The following is a 20,180-nucleotide window of genomic DNA, read 5'->3' as shown; positions in this document are numbered from 1 at the left end:
CTCATAATCCTCTTCCAAGGAGAAACTTTGAGGAATACCTTATCACCCACTACATATTCAATATCTCTTCTCTTCATATCAAAATAGGACTTCTGACGTTTTGATGTAGCCTTGAGTTGATCTCTGATCAATCTGATCTTTTCTTCTGTCTGCTGAACAATTTCTGGCCCAATCATCTTTCTTTCACCTATTTCATCCCAACATAGGGGAGTTCTGCACTTCCTACCATACAAAGCTTCGTATGGAGGCATCCTAATGCTTGATTGGTAGCTGTTGTTATAAGCAAACTCAATCAAAGCCAAGTGTGTATCTCAACTACCTTCAAACTCAATCACACAAGCTCGTAGCATATCCTCCAATATCTGAATTACCCTTTTAGACTGGCCATCTGCCTGTGGGTGGAATGCTGTGCTGAAGTTTAATCTAGTTCCTAAGGCTCTCTGAAGACTACCCCAGAATCTAGAAGTGAACCTAGGATCTCTGTCAGATACAATCGATACTGGCACTCCATGCAATTTTACAATTTCATATATGTACAATCTGGCCAATCTTTCCAAGCTATAGTCCATCCGAACTGGCAAAAAGTGAGCAGACTTGGTTAGTCTATCAACTATAACCCATACTGCATCATGACTATTCTGTGTCCTTGGAAGTCCCATAACAAAATCCATGGTTATTTGTTCCCAATTCCACTCTGGTACTGGCAATGGATGTAACAAACCAGTTGGAACTTGATGTTCTTCCTTTACTTGCTGACAAGTTAGGCATTTGGAAACAAACTCAGCTATATCCCTCTTTATACCCATCCACCAGTAATGCTCTTTCAGCCCTCTGTACATTTTAGTTCCACCAGGGTGCATAGCAAAAGGAGACTCATGTGCTTCCTTCATAATGATCTATCTCAATTCCACATCATTAGGAGCGCACATTATGCCCTGATGTAGCAATAAACCATCATCTCTCATAGAGAATTCAGGTTTCTTACCTTGCTGGACTTCTTTCAATAGCTTCTGATCTTTTTCATCACTCTGAGCAGCCATTCTGATATGATCAATCAATACTGGCTATACATGCCATGCAACTACTGTCTGTCCCTCATCATCAATCTCTAAACTGGCATGCTGTGCTTTCAATTCATGTACCATGGACAAAGGACAAAGGAGAAACTTGCCATAGACTTAAGGCGTCAGCCACCACATTTGCTTTCCCTGGCTGATAGTCTATTAAGCAATCATAGTCTTTAATTAGTTCTAACCATCTCCTCTGCCTCAAATTCAATTCTTTCTGGGTGCCCAAATACTTCAAGCTCTTGTGATCTGTGTAAATGTAACATTTCTCCCCATACAAATAGTGTCTCCAGATCTTCAGAGCAAAAACAATAGCTGCTAGCTCTAAGTCATGTGTTGGGTAGTTCCTCTCATGCGGTTTCAACTGGCGTGATGCATAAGCAATGACATTTCGATCTTGCATCAGTACACAGCCTAACCCATTGTAAGAAGCATCACTATAAACTGTGTATTCTTTACCTAGAGTAGGTAAAGTAAGGACTGGAGCTTCAGTCAAACACCTCTTCAACTCATTAAAACTCTGCTGGCATTTATCTGTCCATTGAAATTTTACATCTTTCCGAAGTAGCTTAGTCAATGGAGAAGATAACATAGAAAACCCTTTCACAAATCGACGGTAATATCCAGTGCCTGCAAGTGCTTTGATATGTACACTATATTCCTCCCTCTTTGACTTATCAGTCTGAGGTGAGTATGGATGTTCATTAGCTAGCTAGCCACCTCCCTCATTGATTTTGATTAGTGGGGTGAGTTTGCCTTGTCGTGGTGTACAACACGGCATGTTCAGAAAAGTTTGTGTCATGACCTAAGTTGTGTTATTGATTGACAACACTGTGTTATTAAATTGTTTGATCAATTTTGTGTTATATGAGCTTTGAAAATTATGACATGAAATTGTGAATCATTTGAATTGTGAATTGTCGATAATTATTTTATATACCGTATTTTAAATTTTTATTGTGCACCACTGAGTAAATTTTACTCAGCGATAGCTTTTTCATTGTTGTCGCAGGTAGACAGACAGATAAAGCAGTAGAGTAGGCTACTTGTGCTATGCTTTTGGGATTTTGCCTGGTATATTGAGTATAACACTTCCTTGTAATTATTATTGTAATGTATGTGCACTGTGTGTATATATTGTACTTGGTCTTGAAAAGTTGTAAACTAAAGTTATAAATTATTTTGGCCTGTAAAAATATTGTACTATAATTTTTTTATCTCAGCTTTGAAATATTTAGTCATTTTGCATTCTATTTTTGAAACTACTGAAAGTGATGTTGAATAGAGTTTGGCTTATGTTTGAGAAAATTGATTTGTGTTGAGCCATATTAGAGTTTGGGATTGAAACATTTATATTGGAAGTGTTTTCTATAGGTTTTTGAAGAACTGTTTTGCTCCAAATATAGACAACGCTCTGCTGAAATTTTTAAATTTTTAACACATGTCAAAAGTGCTCACCACTGTAAAAGGAAGTAATAAAAAAATTAGTTTAAAATCCCTCGTAGTGTATTTAATGGGTTATTAGTTGACGAAGTTTGGTAATTCATTAGGTATACTATGGGATCATGTTACATCTTACGGAGGTGTAGTGAGTGACATGTTTAATGGTATCAGAGCAATGATTTTAAAGTAAATTTTGAACTGTGAATTTAAAATCTTTTTGTCGATAAATACAACTGCTCAAATGTTTGATACATACTGTACATTACATCATAATATGATCTAATGGAGAGAAATCTCCTTTGTGTTGGTTGTATAAGAAATAAAAAATGCTGTGAAAAAAAAATGGAAGAGAAGAATAAGACAATAGAACAGTCTATGATGGCGAAAGTACAAGGTGAGGCCCCAGCCCCTCAAAGAATTGGAAGTCCGACTTTATCAGCCCCACCTGTACAAATTACTGCACAAATGGCCCAGCAAATAGCCACTTTCTTTCAACAAATGGCTGATAATCTATCAGCCCAAGCCCAAGTACAAACCTAACCCCACAAGGACAATGTGAAATAGAGAAGAGGGAGAATCCTATGAGTCAGAGCTCGAATAGTCCTCTGGAAAATAAAAGCAACATAAAAGAACAATTTCCTTTTAGGAAATGGGGCCAAACAGTGGTCACAAACTGTCCAAAGTGATATGTAAAGTTAAAATCTCGAAATTGAACCTAAAGAAAGGTTCTTGAAAAACATTATTGGCTTATCCCTACTAAGTCACTATATACTAAATTACTTGAAATAGGTATGTGGGACCCACTTTCCCACTGTACATTGACATGGAAATTTCGTTATCACTACAAGCTAAATCACATGAAATAGTGATGTGGGACCTACCTTTTCCACAATACATGGACATGAAGATTTTGTTAGACAATTGATAATGCTTAATTGCTCAAAGTAAACCTAGGCTTATGTATATTGTATGGATCGATTGGTATACCAATTAGGGATTACAGATAGCAGTACTGCCTACATGGAAAGTCATGGATTGACAATATATGGTTGATATGACTTTAAAAGGCAGAGAAAGAAATAAGTGTACAGATAAGATGTTAGAAAACCTAGTCCATGAGGTTATAACGTAGTGACTATGTAATGTTCTCGATGTTTATATTATAAGCTGCAGATTACAGTACCAACATGAGATTATTGTGTAGAGCTACGTGCTTCCTCGTGGTGCAGTAAAATAAGAATATTTGTATGTAATCTATAAATTGTTATAGTTATGCCCGAATAGAGTACTATTACAGGAAATAAATGTGAAAATTTTAGTCAGAAATTTAAAACTTCAGAACTAGCCTATCGAAAGACTACACTTGTAAGGTAGCTAGAGTTAGTGACTCGGTTACATTAATGTGAACTACCTGTATCACAGTAATTGTTATAAGCTTAGAGATATCAGTACAATTTATCATCCTCAGACGGTTGGACAATTGAAATGAGTAATTCAGGTAAATTCTGAAACTCCTTGAGTTCTTGTAAATAATGAAATGAAATGATAATAATAACCTATAATATGTGATAAGCCCTCGAGAATATACTGAGAACTTGTGTCATTGAATCCGAGGGGAAATGGGACAGATACCTCCCACTAACAGAATTTGTATACAATAATAAGTGTCAAGTTAGCATACAAATGGTACCCTATGAAACACTATAAGGGAAAAAGTGCAGAACACCAGTACATTGAACTGAGTTGGGAAAAGATATCTAGACATTGATATAGAGTCTTATAATTATTTTGATATTTTTGTCAGAAAAGAATGATTTAGGTATTTGAAAATATATTTAGAAGTTGTAGTGCTATTCCCTCTAGAAGCAAGAATAGATACCTTTCATTGATGGAGTTTGTGTATAGTGATATTTATTAAATAAGCATAAAGATACCAAGGTATAAGGTCTTGTATGAGATAAATGCAAAATACCTAGACAAAGGGTAATTTAACAGAGTTAGAATTGGTAAAAGAGACTAAAGGACTAGTAAGGATTCCAGTATAAGAAATCAGAGAACTAATGAATAACAGACTTTCATGAGTAGAAATAATAAAGGCAAAAGAAAACAATGATGGGAGAGTGAATAAAATTATGAGATAACGATATTCTTAGTTCTTTGAATTCGATGAATTTCGAGGATGAAATTCTTTTTTAGAGGGGAAGAGTTGTAACACCGTCATTTTCATAGTTCGTACGTCCTACTATTCCGATGGCTAATGTCTGCCCCGGAAAGTCAGAATGTCTGGAACTACACTCCAGTGATAGTAAACAAGCATAAAATAATGAAATATGTGATGAGAAAAATTAAGGAAAAATAAAAGAGAGAAAATAAAACTAAATTAAACGAGCTGGCACCACAGCGATGGGTGACAGCACTAGGAAGGCTGTTGCCGACCCCAGGACCGCTGGAAACCCTCAGAATTAAATTTTGGGATACAAGTAAAGGTTTATTGAAACGTAATTGACACTAGAAATATCAAAGGAAAATTAATAAATTAGTACAAAGAAAAACGAAAAATCGAGAAATAGACAAAAATCGGTGTTACCGAAAAATAAGGAATATAACCCAAAGTGGGGCATTTTGGTCATTTGACACCTAGAGTTGCCTTTTGACCTCAATGTCCATTAAAAATAAATGATATTACACTTTGAAAATGTCATGAAAAATAAAAATGAGGTATATTATATCAATAGTGGAAAAAATGAGGCAAATGTGCAAATTATGGAACTTTAAGTAATTAAATCATTAATTTATGGTTAGTGCTCCACTAACTTAGATTTTGAGACACAAAAATAAACCAATTTGGGACAGAAATGTTTATCTTCAACCTTGGAAACAAACCAGCCAAGAGAAACACCATGGAAATCTTCTATGGCCAAACCTCACTCCACCACCATGCACTCATGATTCAATCCTCCTTTCCACTTGATTTCTTCCTTAAAGCTTACACACACACCTTGGGTAGCATGTTGGAAGCAAAAAGAAGAGGATTTGATGAAGTTTTGGTGAAGCTCAAAAAAGGTTAGTGCTTATTTTTCCTCCCTTGCTTTAGTAAACCTTGTGTTTAGGTGGAGGTGAGTACTTTAGTGAAGAGAAATGAGAAAAATAGTGAGATATGAATTTATTCACTTTCGGCAGCCATGAAGGTTTGTGGTATTTGAGTTTTTCTTACTTTTAATGGATGGGAATTAAGGTTGATTAACTCAAATAAAAGTTATAATAGGTTAATGTCCAAGTATGTGTATGCTAGTGCTTGAATTAAGGGTTTGAAATGGGACCTTGATACTTTGGCAAACTGCCATGTTTGGCAGCCTATAATATCATGAATTTTTTTGTGTGAATATGAAGTTTATTAATGAAATATGATAATGTGAATGTCACACCTTACCCCTCTATAAGGCATAACATGATCTCGTAGAATACCTAATGAACTGCTGCACTTCACCTACCGATAACTCATTAAGTACCCTACAAGGGATTTTAAAACAATTTTCTAATAGGTATTAAAACATTTAATTAAAGTTGAAAATCAGTTAAAATTTTTGGCCCATTTTATTTTTTCGTAAATTTTATAAAAATTTCGGCAGAGTGCCTTCTGTATTTTGAGAAAACAGTTCTTCAAATACCTAAAAAAAAACACTTCCAATCATTTATCTCAATCACTTCTTCAAATTCACAATTGTCCCAATCAATTTCAACATCATTTATCAACTTCCAAAAGTGCAAATTCACAATTTTCAATATTCAACATTCATCAAAATACCATTAATCAATTTCATTCAATTTAAAGCAAAATACTTCCATTCATATTTCATTAAAGATAAAACAATTTATATATATATCATTACAAAAATTTATATTAAGAGAAATTCAAACTAAAATTTATTACAAACTTTATACAAACTGCTCAAGACCAGTTTTACATGTCCATACCTTTACATACATCAAAATAAATTTTTACAATCAGGGTATAAATTATACCTGATAGCTTCAAAGCAGGTAGCTCCTCAATCCTCAGCAGCTCAATCTGCTACTTCTCTAGTCTCTATATTTGCGATAGCAATAACAGCTATCGCTGAGTACTAAGACTCAGTGGTGCACAACATACTAAAATAATCTTTACGCAAAATTTAAATCACATTTATTCAAAAATTGGACTGAACATGAGAATTAAATACAAAACATGAATTATGAGATTTTAATCCAAACAATTTAATTTCGAAGTATCAAAACCAATTTCATAAAACCCACAGTTATATCATGCCATTTCGAAACAAATATAATCTCAATAGCCAGAGGCTAAGGAGAAGTCACATCACAAGGCTAGCTAGCTCAAATATATGGATATCCATTCAATTTCTTCTTCTACTGGCACACACCTCAACACTTCAACCAAAGAAGGAATCAAAATTCAAAACTGATTACCCCCGCTAGTCATGCTACTGAGGTGTTCAAATATATGGTCATAACACTGTGGTTTCAAAACTTATCTTAACAATTTACTAAACATTTATGCCATTTCAAATATACACAAATAACTTCCAACAATTTAAATCAAAAGCATCATAAATACTTCATCATAATAATGTCACAATTCGATATTTCAAATTATTCAAAACAATATGCAGAAGATAATTTACAGAAATTAAACATTGTGCACAAACCTTATATGAGTCACCTTTTGGCCTTGACTCGACACCTCGGGTTCCTTTCCGGTATTCTTTTTTACTGAAACACACAGTTTCACAGTGTTTCAGTACAATAACTTAGCATAAATCCAAAAATAAATTTAAATTCACTTTTACCTAGCTCTAATGTGCTAAACTTGGCGTTCTTCAAAATTTGTGTTTTGGGGTTACTATTCACGACACTATTCAAGTCAATTTATTGACTTTCTAAGGCTTAATAGGTATGGGAATTCCAACTTCACCCACATACCACATTTTGGTAACTAAATTTGTTGGTTTTGGTTGTTTACTCAAATTCTAAGTCTTTTAGGCAAATTTGCAAATTTTCAGTTTTGGTGTCTTATGTTACACTGTTTCATTGGTCATTTTTCTGTTAGAATTTGGCAAAACTTTCGTCATAGAAAATGTTCCCTATTGTCTTAAATTTATTCTCCTTTTTGAATCACTCCATTTGGAGTTTTGTAGCTCAAGTTATAGCCATTTGAATCATGACTGCCGGATTGGACTTAACCCAGATATCTGGGCACCAAACTGGTTCTGGCAGTTTTAGGTCTCCAAATTTGGGTGGCCAAATGACTTGGATAAGGGCTTAATTTGGGTTTGTATTCTTCATGAAAGTTTTAGGTCTATATCTCAACTATGCACTGGTAAAATTTCAGGTCTTTTAGACCTACCTAGCCCAAGTTATGGCCAAATAAACAAACATTGTTCATTTAGTCATTTTTGTACAGGTCAGACTGCAGAAATCCGAATTTGGTCAATTTGTTCACTAGGCTTTGGTCACTTTTTGGGCATGATTCATAAATGAAAACTGTGTCATTTTGTGTCTATTTTCATTCCCAATTGGTTTCATACCAATTGGACTTGTAAATTTTCAGTTTTGGTCTCTGAAAGGGACCTTGGTCCTGCTGCCTGCAGAATGACCACATTCAATCCGAATTTAAACTCAATTTCAACACTTCCAACACACTTCATTTGGTCACAAATGACCATTTTTCATCTCAAACAAGGTCAAACACACCATTTGACCAATTCTCACATTTTTGTCTTTCAAACCCTAGGTGCCCAAAACCCTAAGTCATGCAATTAATTAATTCATACCCAATTTACTAGACTAATCACATATTCAATCTTAATCAATGTCAAATTCATGTCTTATTTAAATTGAGCATATCAAAACTTCAAGGTACCATGGCTGGCCAAAATTTCCTCTCTTCCTAATCATGAAATTTTTTCCAATTTCTTCATATAATCTCATCCATTTCTACACTAAATCAATCATGTATACTAAAAAGAAAGGTTGGATTAGCTTACCTTAAGTGAGCAGAATTTATATCTCCAATTCTTCAAACTTGGCTTGATTTACTTACTCCCTATCTTCTTATCAAAGTTCAAATATAAATTTTAGTTAAGGGATGTAGGGATTTCATGGCAAAATTTAGGGTTTAAGAGAGCTTTAGGTGGGTTTCAATGGAGGCTTTATGAGAAAAATGAAAGAGATAGGGGAGAGAGAGAGGGTAGACGGGTTGAATGGAAAAGAAGACCATTTTTTTTTCTTTTCTTAATTTGTCTTTTAATTGTTAGAAATTATCCCAAAATTTCAAATTTTAAAAATAAAAATTTATTGCATCATGCTTATGTCATGCATGATGTCATAACTTTTTCAACTTTTCTTTTTTTTTTTTTCATTTATTTTTCCATTAGTTCTTTAATTTAATTCCCGACTTCAAAATTTTCTTTTCTCTGATTTTATTTGACAGTTAGGTCAGGAGTCATCTCTCAGGGTCAATTGACCAAATTGCCCCTTGGCAGTTCGATCCGGTTTGCAAATAATTCAATATTTCTTCCGGATCCATGACCTAATTAGTTGACCTACTTAACAATTCTTTTTTGTGATTTTCTCTTTTCCACTGTGTTTGTAATGGTCCTAAGGACCGCGGTGTCACATTTTATGGTTCGAAATTTGAGTTTAAATTGACCTCGCAATCCTTCCCGAGGAGGTCACCCATCGCTGTGACTCTCGGCTCGTTTAAATTCTTATGTTATGTTTTTCTTATTTATACTTAACTAATTGACAATTACTAATTATTTGTATTTATGGCTTATTTAGTTGTCTTAAGTGTGGTTCTAATCCCCTTAATAGTCTGGATTGACACCGGTCACTAAAATAGTGAAATATACCAGGCTATGCAAATAGGGGTGTTACAGTGAAATTATGGGTAGCATGTGTTGTTGATATTAAGGTATGAGTATATGGAAGTGTATGTGTAATATTGATATTGAGGTATGTTGAATTTTAGTTGAAGTGAATGGTGAACTTTAATGGTGAATTGTGCGCATTGAGCACTTGAGTGTTCTGCCCAATATGCTTGCTGGAATTGTGTTTAGTATTTGTAGAAGTGCTATGAATAAATAATGAAGTCATGAGAAGGAGGAGGAATGTCAAATTGGAAGTGTAATTGTCTGTGCACAATACTTTTATATTTACTGCTTTTACTAGAAACTTTATTTAGAGAAATGAGTTATGAATAATTTTTTATTATTTTGGCTTTGGGAATTTTATTTGGAAATTATTGTGTTGCCTACTTTTCAAATGGAAATTTTGAGATAAATTGTGTTTAGTGGTAACGGAGCAAAGTAGGGACGGCGATACGTAATGCCTACGATTCCTGGGAACTCTCACGCGTAAACTCAGGAGCTTGCAGGGATGACGATACGCAACGCCTACAAGTGCTCTGATAGGTATACTATATTCCTCCCTTTTTGACTTATCAGTCCAAGGTGAGTATGGATGTTCATTAGCTAGCCACCTCCCTCATTGATTTCGATTAGTGAGGTGAGTTTGCCTTGTCGTGGTGTACAACATGGTATATTTAGAAAAGTTTGTGTCATGACCTAAGTTGTGTTATTGATTGGTAACTCTGTGTTATTAAATTGTTTTATCAAATTTGTGTTATATGAGCTTTGAAAATTATGACATGAAATTGTGAATTATTTGAATTGTGAATTGTCGATAATTATTTTATATACCGCATTTTAAATTGTTATTGTGCACCACTGAGTAAATTTTACTCAGCGATAGCTTTTTCATTGCTACCGCAGGTAGACAGACAGATAAAGCAGCAGAGTAAGCTACTTGTGCTATGCTTTTGGCATTTTGCCGGGTATATTGAGTATACCACTTGCTTGTAATTATTATTGTAATGTATGTGCACTGTATGTATATATTGTACTTGGTCTTGAGCAGTTGTAAACTAAAATTATAAATTATTTTGGCCTGTAAAAATGTTGTACTATAATTTTCTTATCTAAGCTTTGAAACACTTAGTCATTTTGCATTCTATTTTTGAAACTACTGAAAGTGATGTTGAATTGAGTTTGACTTATGTTTGAGAAAATTGATTTGTGTTGAGCCATATTGGAGTTTGGGACTGAAAAATATATATAGGAAGTGTTTACTAGAGGTTTTTGAAGAACTGTTTTGCTCCAAATACAGGCGGAGCTTTGCCGAAATTTTTAATTTTTTAACACATGTCAAAAGTGCTCACCACTGTAAAAGGAAAAAAAAAAAAGGTTTAAAATCCCTTGTAGTGTATTTAATGGGTTATCAGTAGATGAAGTTTGGTAATTCATTAGGTATACTATGGGATCATGTTACATCTTATGGAGGCGTAGGGTGTGACATTGATGGTAATATCCAGCTAAACCCAGAAAACTGCAAATTTTTGTGATATTCCTGGTTGGCTTCCAATTAAGGATAGCTTTTACCTTACTGGAATCTACCTTGATCCCTTTAGCTGACACAACTTGTCCCAAGAAAGAGATTTCTTTCAGCCAAAATTCACATTTTGACAATTTGGCGTATAGCTGTTTCTCCCTTAAGGTCTGTAGTACAATCCGCAGATGTCTGTCATGCTTCTCTGCATTCCTCGAATATATCAAAATATCATCAATAAACACCACCACAAACTGGTCGAGATATGATCTGAAGACAGTGTTCATCAGATCCATAAAAGCAGTTGGAGCATTAGTTAACCCGAATGGCATTACCAAAAACTCATAGTGGCCATATCGAGTTCTGAAAGCAGTTTTTGGAATACTCTGCTCTCGCACTTTCAACTGATAATAACCATATCGCAAATCGATTTTAGAGAACACAGCTGCACCCTTCAACTGATCAAACAGATCGTCAATGTGAGGCAATGGATATCTGTTCTTTATTGTTACCTTATTCAACTGCCGGTAGTCAATATATAAGCAGAGAGTGTCATCTTTCTTCTTAACAAACAATACTGGCGCTCCCCAAGGTGACACATTAGGGCGGATGAAGCCCTTTTTTAAGTAGTTCTTGCAACTATACCTTCAACTCCTTCAATTTTGCTGGTGCCATTCTGTATGGTGTTATGGAGATTAGATCCACACTAGGCATAACATTAATCTCAAACTGCACTTCTCTTTTTGGTGGTAATCCTGGCAACTCATCAGGAAACACATCTGGAAAGTCATATACTGTAAGGATGTCCCTCAATGCTGGACTCCCCACTTGGGTGTCTACCACATGTGCCAAGTATGCTTCACACCCCTTTCTGATAATTTTTCTAGCTAGTGTAGCCGAAATGATGTTTGATGGCAATAACTGCCTCTCCCCATGTATTACCACATCACTGTACTGAGGGAGACCAAAAGTGACTGTCTTCAGTCTACAGTCAATCATGGCGTGATGCCTGGCTAGCCAATCCATGCCCAAGATGATATCATAATGTCTGAAGGGCATTTCAATGAGATCAGACAAAAAGGTATGTCCTTGGATCACCAAAGGACAATCCTTATACATTCTATTAACCCTGACCTCTTATCCTAGCGAACTTGTTACTAGCACCTCAAAGTCCATTTTCACACACGGAACAATAATACAATCAATGATGCTAGTACTCACATAGGAATGGGTAGAACCCATATCAAATAACACAAACACATCTTGATTAAAAGTTGAGAAGGTACCAGCCACAATATTAGATGTCTCAGCCTCTTCTCTCTGTCTCATTGCGTAGACTCTGACTAGAGCACTACCTTACTCTGATTGATTCACTGTGCCTTGGCTGCCTGCTGGACTACCTCTACCCCTACCTCTACCTCTGCTAGGTGGTTGTGAACCTCTGGTGGCAGGATTTTGAACTAACCCTTCTGTAGTAGTAGGAGGTCGCCCAATTCTACGGGTACTGGTGCAGTCTTTGGCAAAGTGTCTTGTGCCTCCACAGTTATAATAGGCTCCTGTGGCCTTGTAGCATACCCCACCATGATTTCTACCACAAGTTTCACATTGACGGGGAGGGTAGGAACTTCTAGTAGTCTGCTGACTGGATGGAGGAGGTTTCTGTCTCGAATATCTTCCCCTACTAGACTTTTTACCACCCTTGTTGTGTCCCCCAAAGTTCTTTCTCTTTCTAGGAGGACCACTGGAACTCTGATCTACTAACTTTCCCTCCTTCTCTTTTTCTGTCTTCTCTGATTTCTTTTTCTCTGGGGCCGCTTCTAACTCAATTCTTTCTAATTTAAGTGCTTGAGAAATAAGCTCAGAGAAGTTATTATGTTTGAATCCAACCACTTGTAGTTGAGACTGGGCTTTAAGCCGGTTTCAAACCTCTTACATCTTTCCCTACTGGTAGAAAGGAGACTTCCTGCATAGTGGCTTAGGCGGGAAAACTCCCTTTCACATTCTGCCACTGATCTACTTCCCTGTTTTAGACTTAAGAACTCCTGTAGCTTCTAGTCCACATAGGCATTTGGGACATATTTTTGTTTGAACTCTCGAAGAAAGTCATCCCAGGTTAGCACTAGAGGTTCCACCAAACTATGAGGAATGGTTTTTCACCAGTCATATACATCTCCCTATAGTAGTGACACTAAATACTCAAATCTGAGCTCCTCTGTACAATGTAGTTTCTTAAACACCCTATCCATTCTCTCCAACCATTGTTCTGCCTCTAGTGGATCTACTGTCCCCTTGAACTCAGTAGCCCCATATTTAATCAGCTTGTCATACTGACTACCTGAAGGTTGTGGTTGTACCACTGGTGTTTGCAGTGGGGCTTAAGCTGGCATGTTACCAGCCATCTATTGGAACATTACAGCCATCTGCTAAGCAAACTGAGTAGGAAACTGCGATACTGAGGGGGCTGGTGCAACTGATCCACTCACATTGTGAAGGGCTAGGACTTCCCCTGGTAACTCAGCTTCTGATTGATCGACTGAATGATCCCCTTCTTCCATAGTCTATATTATACCTCCTGAACAAATAACACAAGGAGATTTCCTCCCGTTAGTGCATATTTATAATGTAATGTATTGTATGTATCAAACCATGACAATGAGCAGTTGTACTATGAAGAAAAAATATTCAAATTACAGGTCAAAACAAAATTTAAAAACTAGCTCTGATACCACTAAAACATGTCACACCTTACCCCTCCGTAAGGCATAACATGATCCCGTACTATACCTAATGAATTACCAAGCTTTGCCTACTGATAACTAATTAAATACACTACAAGGGATTTTAAACCATTTCTTATTTCTTTTTTTACAGTGGTGAGCACTTTTGACAGGTGTAAATTTTTTTTTTTATCTGAAGTGAACTAATTAACAAATCTGAAGTATCAATAATTTTTGTAAAAATTTTAGCAGAGTGCCATCTGTATTTTGAATAAAACAGTTCTTGAAAAACCTTTAAAAAGCAGTTCCAATATATTTCTTCAATCCCAAACTCCAATAATAGTTCAACACAATAAATTTCTCAACATTTGTCAACTCAATTCAACATCAAATTTCCAGTGTTTCCAAAAGCTGAGATAAGAGAAATATATCACAATATTGTTACAGGCCAAAATAATTTACAATTTTAGTTTACAATAGCTCAAGATCAAGTACAATATATACATACAGTACACATACATTACAATAAAAATTACAAAAAATATGGCATACTCAATATACCTGGCAGAATCCCAAAATGTAGCACAAGTAGCCTACTCTGCTACTCTGTCTGTCTGTCTAGCTACGACAGCAATGAAACTATCGCTGAGCTAATGTCTCAGTGGTACACAACATTAATAAGATGCAAATTAAAACCATAAACCATAAATCATATAAAGTGTGGATACTTAAAATCATAGTTAAATTCAAAAGACAAAGAATGTCATAAAGAATTTAAACTCCATTTCACAATGTATCAATGAATATCAATAAATACACACACAACTTAATCATGATTTCATAGTCCAATTCATCCTAAAAGCCGATGGCTAATGAGGAATAATATAGCTAGCTAGCAATTATATGAGTACTCATTCTATTCATCCTCATCTGACACACACCTCAACACTTCAGTCAGAGAGGGAATTCAATGCCAATTCATCCCACTAGACAAGCTAGTGAGGAATTCAATCAATATATATGATAGCTGTGGTTTCAAACCATTTGCAATATTTTTCAAGCAATAAGTATCCATCAAATTTCCATTCAAACAATTTTCCACGATTTAAAACAATAACATACAAATAGTCATAATTTATTTCAATTGAAAATTCAAAGAAATAATTGTTGTGCATAAACCTCTGAAGAGTAAGCTCTTGGCCCTGACTCAGTGTTTCCTTCCCCTTCCCTGAGTCTTTGCTCACTGAAACAGACAATTTAAAGTGTTTCAGTACTCATTTAAACTGTCTCCAATAATAATATTAAACAATTAATTTATTTAATACTATTTCTTTCATTAGTCAACCTATAATGTTGACCTTTGATGCACTCTAGGGGAATAAATTTTAATGTTACCAATATGTCACATTTTATAGTCCTTGAGTGTTGGTACATGTTACCAAATTCATTTTCAAGTGCATTGCATTTTATTGTAATTTATCAGATTTTGGTATGCTATTTTGACCTAACCGGATGACCTAATTCCCTCGATTTTCGGGTTTTGGTCTGGATTACAAACTTGTAGGTCTATGTCTTAGTGAACTTTTGCCACAAATTTTAGGTCATTTGGAGTTTACTAGACCAAGTTATGGTCATTTTACTATTGCTCGATAGATTGCACTAAAATGGCAAATTTAGGTCATTTTTAGGTCATTTCCGATTCTGGCAATTTTTATACCCAAACTTGTGCAAGCATTTTGACTTGCTTATGGTCATTTCTGGGTTTTGGTGTCTTCATAAGAGTTTTAGCTCTATTAATGAGCTATCCATGGTATAAATTTCAGGTCATTTGTTCTTGTTTTGAGTGAGTTACGACCAAAATACTGACTGCTATCCAAATGGTCAATTTTCAGGTTTGCAAAGTCACTAATCCGGATTTGGTCAATTATCATGTCACTTTTTGGACATAATTTAGGTAGGATTTCTTCATGGAAGTTGGCACATTTTGTGCCTAGTTTCACCTCCAATTAACCTTATACCAACTGGAGTCACACAATTCCATTTATAGCCTAAAACATATATTGCCCTTAACACATTTTAAAAGCACCAATCCAAATACACATTCAACCAATTATATCTTCACTTCCCACATAATTCTGCACTTGTACCATACCATAACCACTCAACACATCACATTTTGGTTAACTTGGGCAGAATCTAACAACTTCACAATACACAAAATGCAATCATAATTCACAAAGTCCAAACCCAGCAATATATACACATAAACACTCCTAATAATTACGCATAACTTCCATCATCAAATTACACATTTATTCTCTACTAAATCATACAAATATGCTGCCACTTTTAGTACCATAATTCAACAACCTTTTCATGAATTTAAACACTTCAAATCTTCATCATGAGGCTGCCAAAATAATGCACATACATCAAGCCTTCCATTTTAACTTTTTAAACTTACAATGTCACACCCTACCCCTCTGTAAGGCATAACATGATCCCGTAGTATACCTAATGAATTACCAACTCCGTCTACTGATAATCCATTAAATACACTACAAGGGATTTTAAAAACTTTTCTTACTTCTTTTACAGTGGTGAGCACTATTTACAGGTGTTAAAAACCTTTTTGAACTGAAGTGATAGAACTAACACATTTGAATTATTTGGAGTTTCTGTAAAAATTTTGGCAGAGTGCCATCTGTATTTTGGATAAAACAGTTCTTCAGAAAACCTGTAAAAAGCACTTCAATAGATTTCCAAATCTCAACTCCAACATATTTCTCAACACAACACATTTCTCAACTCAAATCCACAGTGATTTTTCAAAGACTGAGATAAAAGAAATATAATATAATTTTTACAAGCCAAAATAACTCATAATTATTTTACAACTTCAATGTACAATTTTTATTTACAACTGCTCAAAACCAACAACAATATGTACATACAGTGAACATACATTACATTACAAAATACAAAATATTGGTATACTCATTATACCCGGTAGTCTCTCGCTGGAGGTACTAGCAGCCTAGTCTGCTGCCCTGTCTGTGCACTGCGGCGGACAATAATAAAGCTATTCTTTGAGACAATGTCTCAGTGGTGCACAACATTAACCAAATACAATTTAAATCACAATTCATAAATCATATAAATAGTGGATACTTAAAACCATAGTTAATTTCAAGACAATAATTGTCAACCAGAATTTAAACTCCATTTCTCAATATCACAATAAATTTCAATAAGTCAGATCATGGTTGAATTCAAAAGACAGTATATGTCAATAAGAGTTTAAATTCATTTCACAATCTCACAATACATATAAATAAATCACACACTGCTTAATCATGTTCCAAGGTTCAATTCATCCCAAAAGCCGATGGCTAATGAGGCATTCAATTCATCCCAAAAGTCAATGACTAATGAGGAATAACATAGCTAGCTAGCAAAAATATGAGTACTCATTCTATTCGTCCTCAACAGGCACACACCTCAACACTTCAGCCAGAGAGGGAATTCAATTCATCCTACTAGACAATCTAGCGAGGAATACAATCAATATACATGATAGCTATGGTTTCAAACCATTACAGTGCTTTTCAATCAATAAGTATCCATCAAATATCATTCAAACAATTTTTCACAGTTTCACAATTTAAAACAATAATATACAAATATTCATAATTTATTTCAATTGAAAATAATTCAAAAGAAATAACTGTTGTGCACAAACCTCTGATAACTGTCTCTCGGTCTGGACTCAGTGTTTCCTTCCCTTTTCCTGAGTCTTTGGTAACTGAGAAACACAATTTGAAGTGTTTCAGTACTAAATTAAACTGTCTCTAACGATAATGTTCGATAAGTAATTCACTGAAGACTATTATTTGCTCAATCACCTAATATACCGACCCTCGATGCGTTTTAGGTAAATTAGGTTTTTGTGTCATTAATATGTCACATTCGATAGGGTTTTAGGGTTGGTACGTTTTACCAAACTAATTTCTATGTATACTGCGTTTCCTTGCATTTTATTGCAAATTGCTGGATTCCGGGGTACTAGTTTGACCTAGCCGGACGACCTAGTTCCCTCGGTTTTCGGGTTTTGGTCAAAACTACAAACTTGTAGATCTATGTCTTATGGAACGCGGGGCAAAATTTTAGATCATTCTGAGTTAAGTAGACCAAGTTATGGTCATTATACTATTGCTGGTCAAATGGCATCAATTTAGGTCAATTTTAGGTCAATTTGGTCAACTTTGGTTCGGCCAGTTTTTGGACCCGAACTTGTGCAAGCTTTTTGACTTGCTTCTGGTCATTTCTGGGCTTTGGTGTCTTCATAAGACTTGTAGGTATGGGTCTTAACTATTCATGGTTAAAATTTCAGGTCAATTAGACCTGTTTTGAGTGAGTTATGGCCTAAACACTAACTGCTGCCCAAATGGTCAATTTTCCGGCCCCACTTGCACTTAATCCGAATTGGTCATTTTTCATATCACCTTGCAAGCAGAATTTTGGTATGCTTTCTCAATGAAAGTTGGCACATTTTGTGCCTAGTTTCACCTCCAATTGGTCTCATACCAATTGAGGTTACACATTTAAAGTTATAGGCTAAAATGCATATTGCCCTTAATTACCTTGCTTAAACATACATCAATGACACATTTACCTTACTATATGTCCACTTCCCTTACCAATTCTGTTTTGGTACATTACCAAAACCATATACCATTTCACTTTAAAGTCACTTTGGGCAGATTACAATTATCCTCAACACACCAATTAAAACTCAAATTTACAAAGTCTAAGTACAATCACATATAAACCTAAACATTACTAATTCTTACATCCACTTTACACAATCACTCTATATACATATCCATCAATCCTCAATGTCAATATTATGCCAATACCTTCATAAACACATACATTAATCCAAGAGTCCCAAGCCTGCCGAAAATCTTCACCATGCCAAAGTGTCCTACAATTCATCAATTTCCATTCCAAGTGCACAATCACCATATACATGTGGAATAATTTACTAGGATATTAAATCACCCTAATCTACATCATTTCTCATCAAATATATGTATAAATATTTCCTTAAATACATAACTCCATGGCTATCCAAAATGAACATATCAATAACTCCTCAAACTTGAAAATTTTCTTCACAAAGTACACACCCATAACATGTACACAAAGTTTAACAAAGCAACATTCAAAAATGTAAACTTACCTATGGTTGGAGCTTGCTAAACCTTGATTAAACTTCTTGATTTTGGTATCAAGCTCTTCCTTATGATGTGTAGACAATTTTTTATGAAGCTATCTAAGTGATTGGAGTTGAAATGGAGGAGTGGATCAAGCTCATGCAAAAACGGCAATGGAGGATTTTCTTCCTTCTCAAATCGGCATGGATGAATTCATTTGGAGAAGATGAAGTTTCAGCTTGTATTATGGAATTACAGCTGCCCCATTATGTTTTTATTTTATTCCTTTAGTGGCCCACTCACTCAATTAATCATATAATATGTTAAATGTGTTATTTACACCATTTTCACTCCACTTTTGGCTATTTACTTTAGGTACCACCAAATTAATTTTTCATTTTATTTTCTAAGTGTAATATTATTTATTTTTAATGGAAATTTAGGTCAAAAGACAATTCAGGATGTCAAATGACCATAATGCCCCTGTTCGGGTTACATGTCACACCCTACCCCTCTGTAAGGCATAACATGATCCCGTAGTATACCTAATGAATTACCAACTCCGTCTACTGATAATCCATTAAATACACTACAAGGGATTTTAAAAACTTTTCTTACTTCTTTTACAGTGGTGAGCACTATTTACAGGTGTGAAAGACTTTGGTGAACTGAAGTGAAACAACTAACTCATTTCATTTATTTGGAGTATCTGTAAAAATTTTGGCAAGGTGCCATTTGTATTTTGGACAAAACAGTTCTTCAGAAAACCTGTAAAAAGCACTTCAATATATTTTCAAATCTCAACTCTAACATTTTTATCAACACAACACATTTCTCAAGTCAAATCCGTAGAAATTTTTCAAAGTCTGAGATAAGGAAATATAATACAGTTTTTACAAGTCAAATAGCTCATAATTAATTTACAACTTCAAGGTACAATTTGAATTTGCAACTGCTCAAAACCAAAAACAAAATATACATACAGTGAATATATATTACATTACAAAATACAAAATGCGGTATACTCACTATACCCAAAAATCTCTCGCTGGCGGTACTAGCAGCCTAGTCTGCTGCCCTATCTGTCTGTCTACCTGCGACAGCAATAAAAAGCTATCGCTGAGACAATGTCTCAGTGGTGCACAACATTAACCAAATACAAATTTTAAATCACAATTCATAAATCATATCAATAGTGGATACTTAAAACCATAGTTAAATTCAAGACAATGAATGTCATAAGGAATTTAAACTCCAATTCACAAATTATCAAAATTCATAATAACACA

This window comes from Hevea brasiliensis, chromosome 5, assembly GCF_030052815.1.
Source record: "Hevea brasiliensis isolate MT/VB/25A 57/8 chromosome 5, ASM3005281v1, whole genome shotgun sequence".
In the NCBI taxonomy this organism is placed as follows: Eukaryota; Viridiplantae; Streptophyta; class Magnoliopsida; order Malpighiales; family Euphorbiaceae; genus Hevea; species Hevea brasiliensis.
This window is presented reverse-complemented; position numbering follows the sequence as displayed.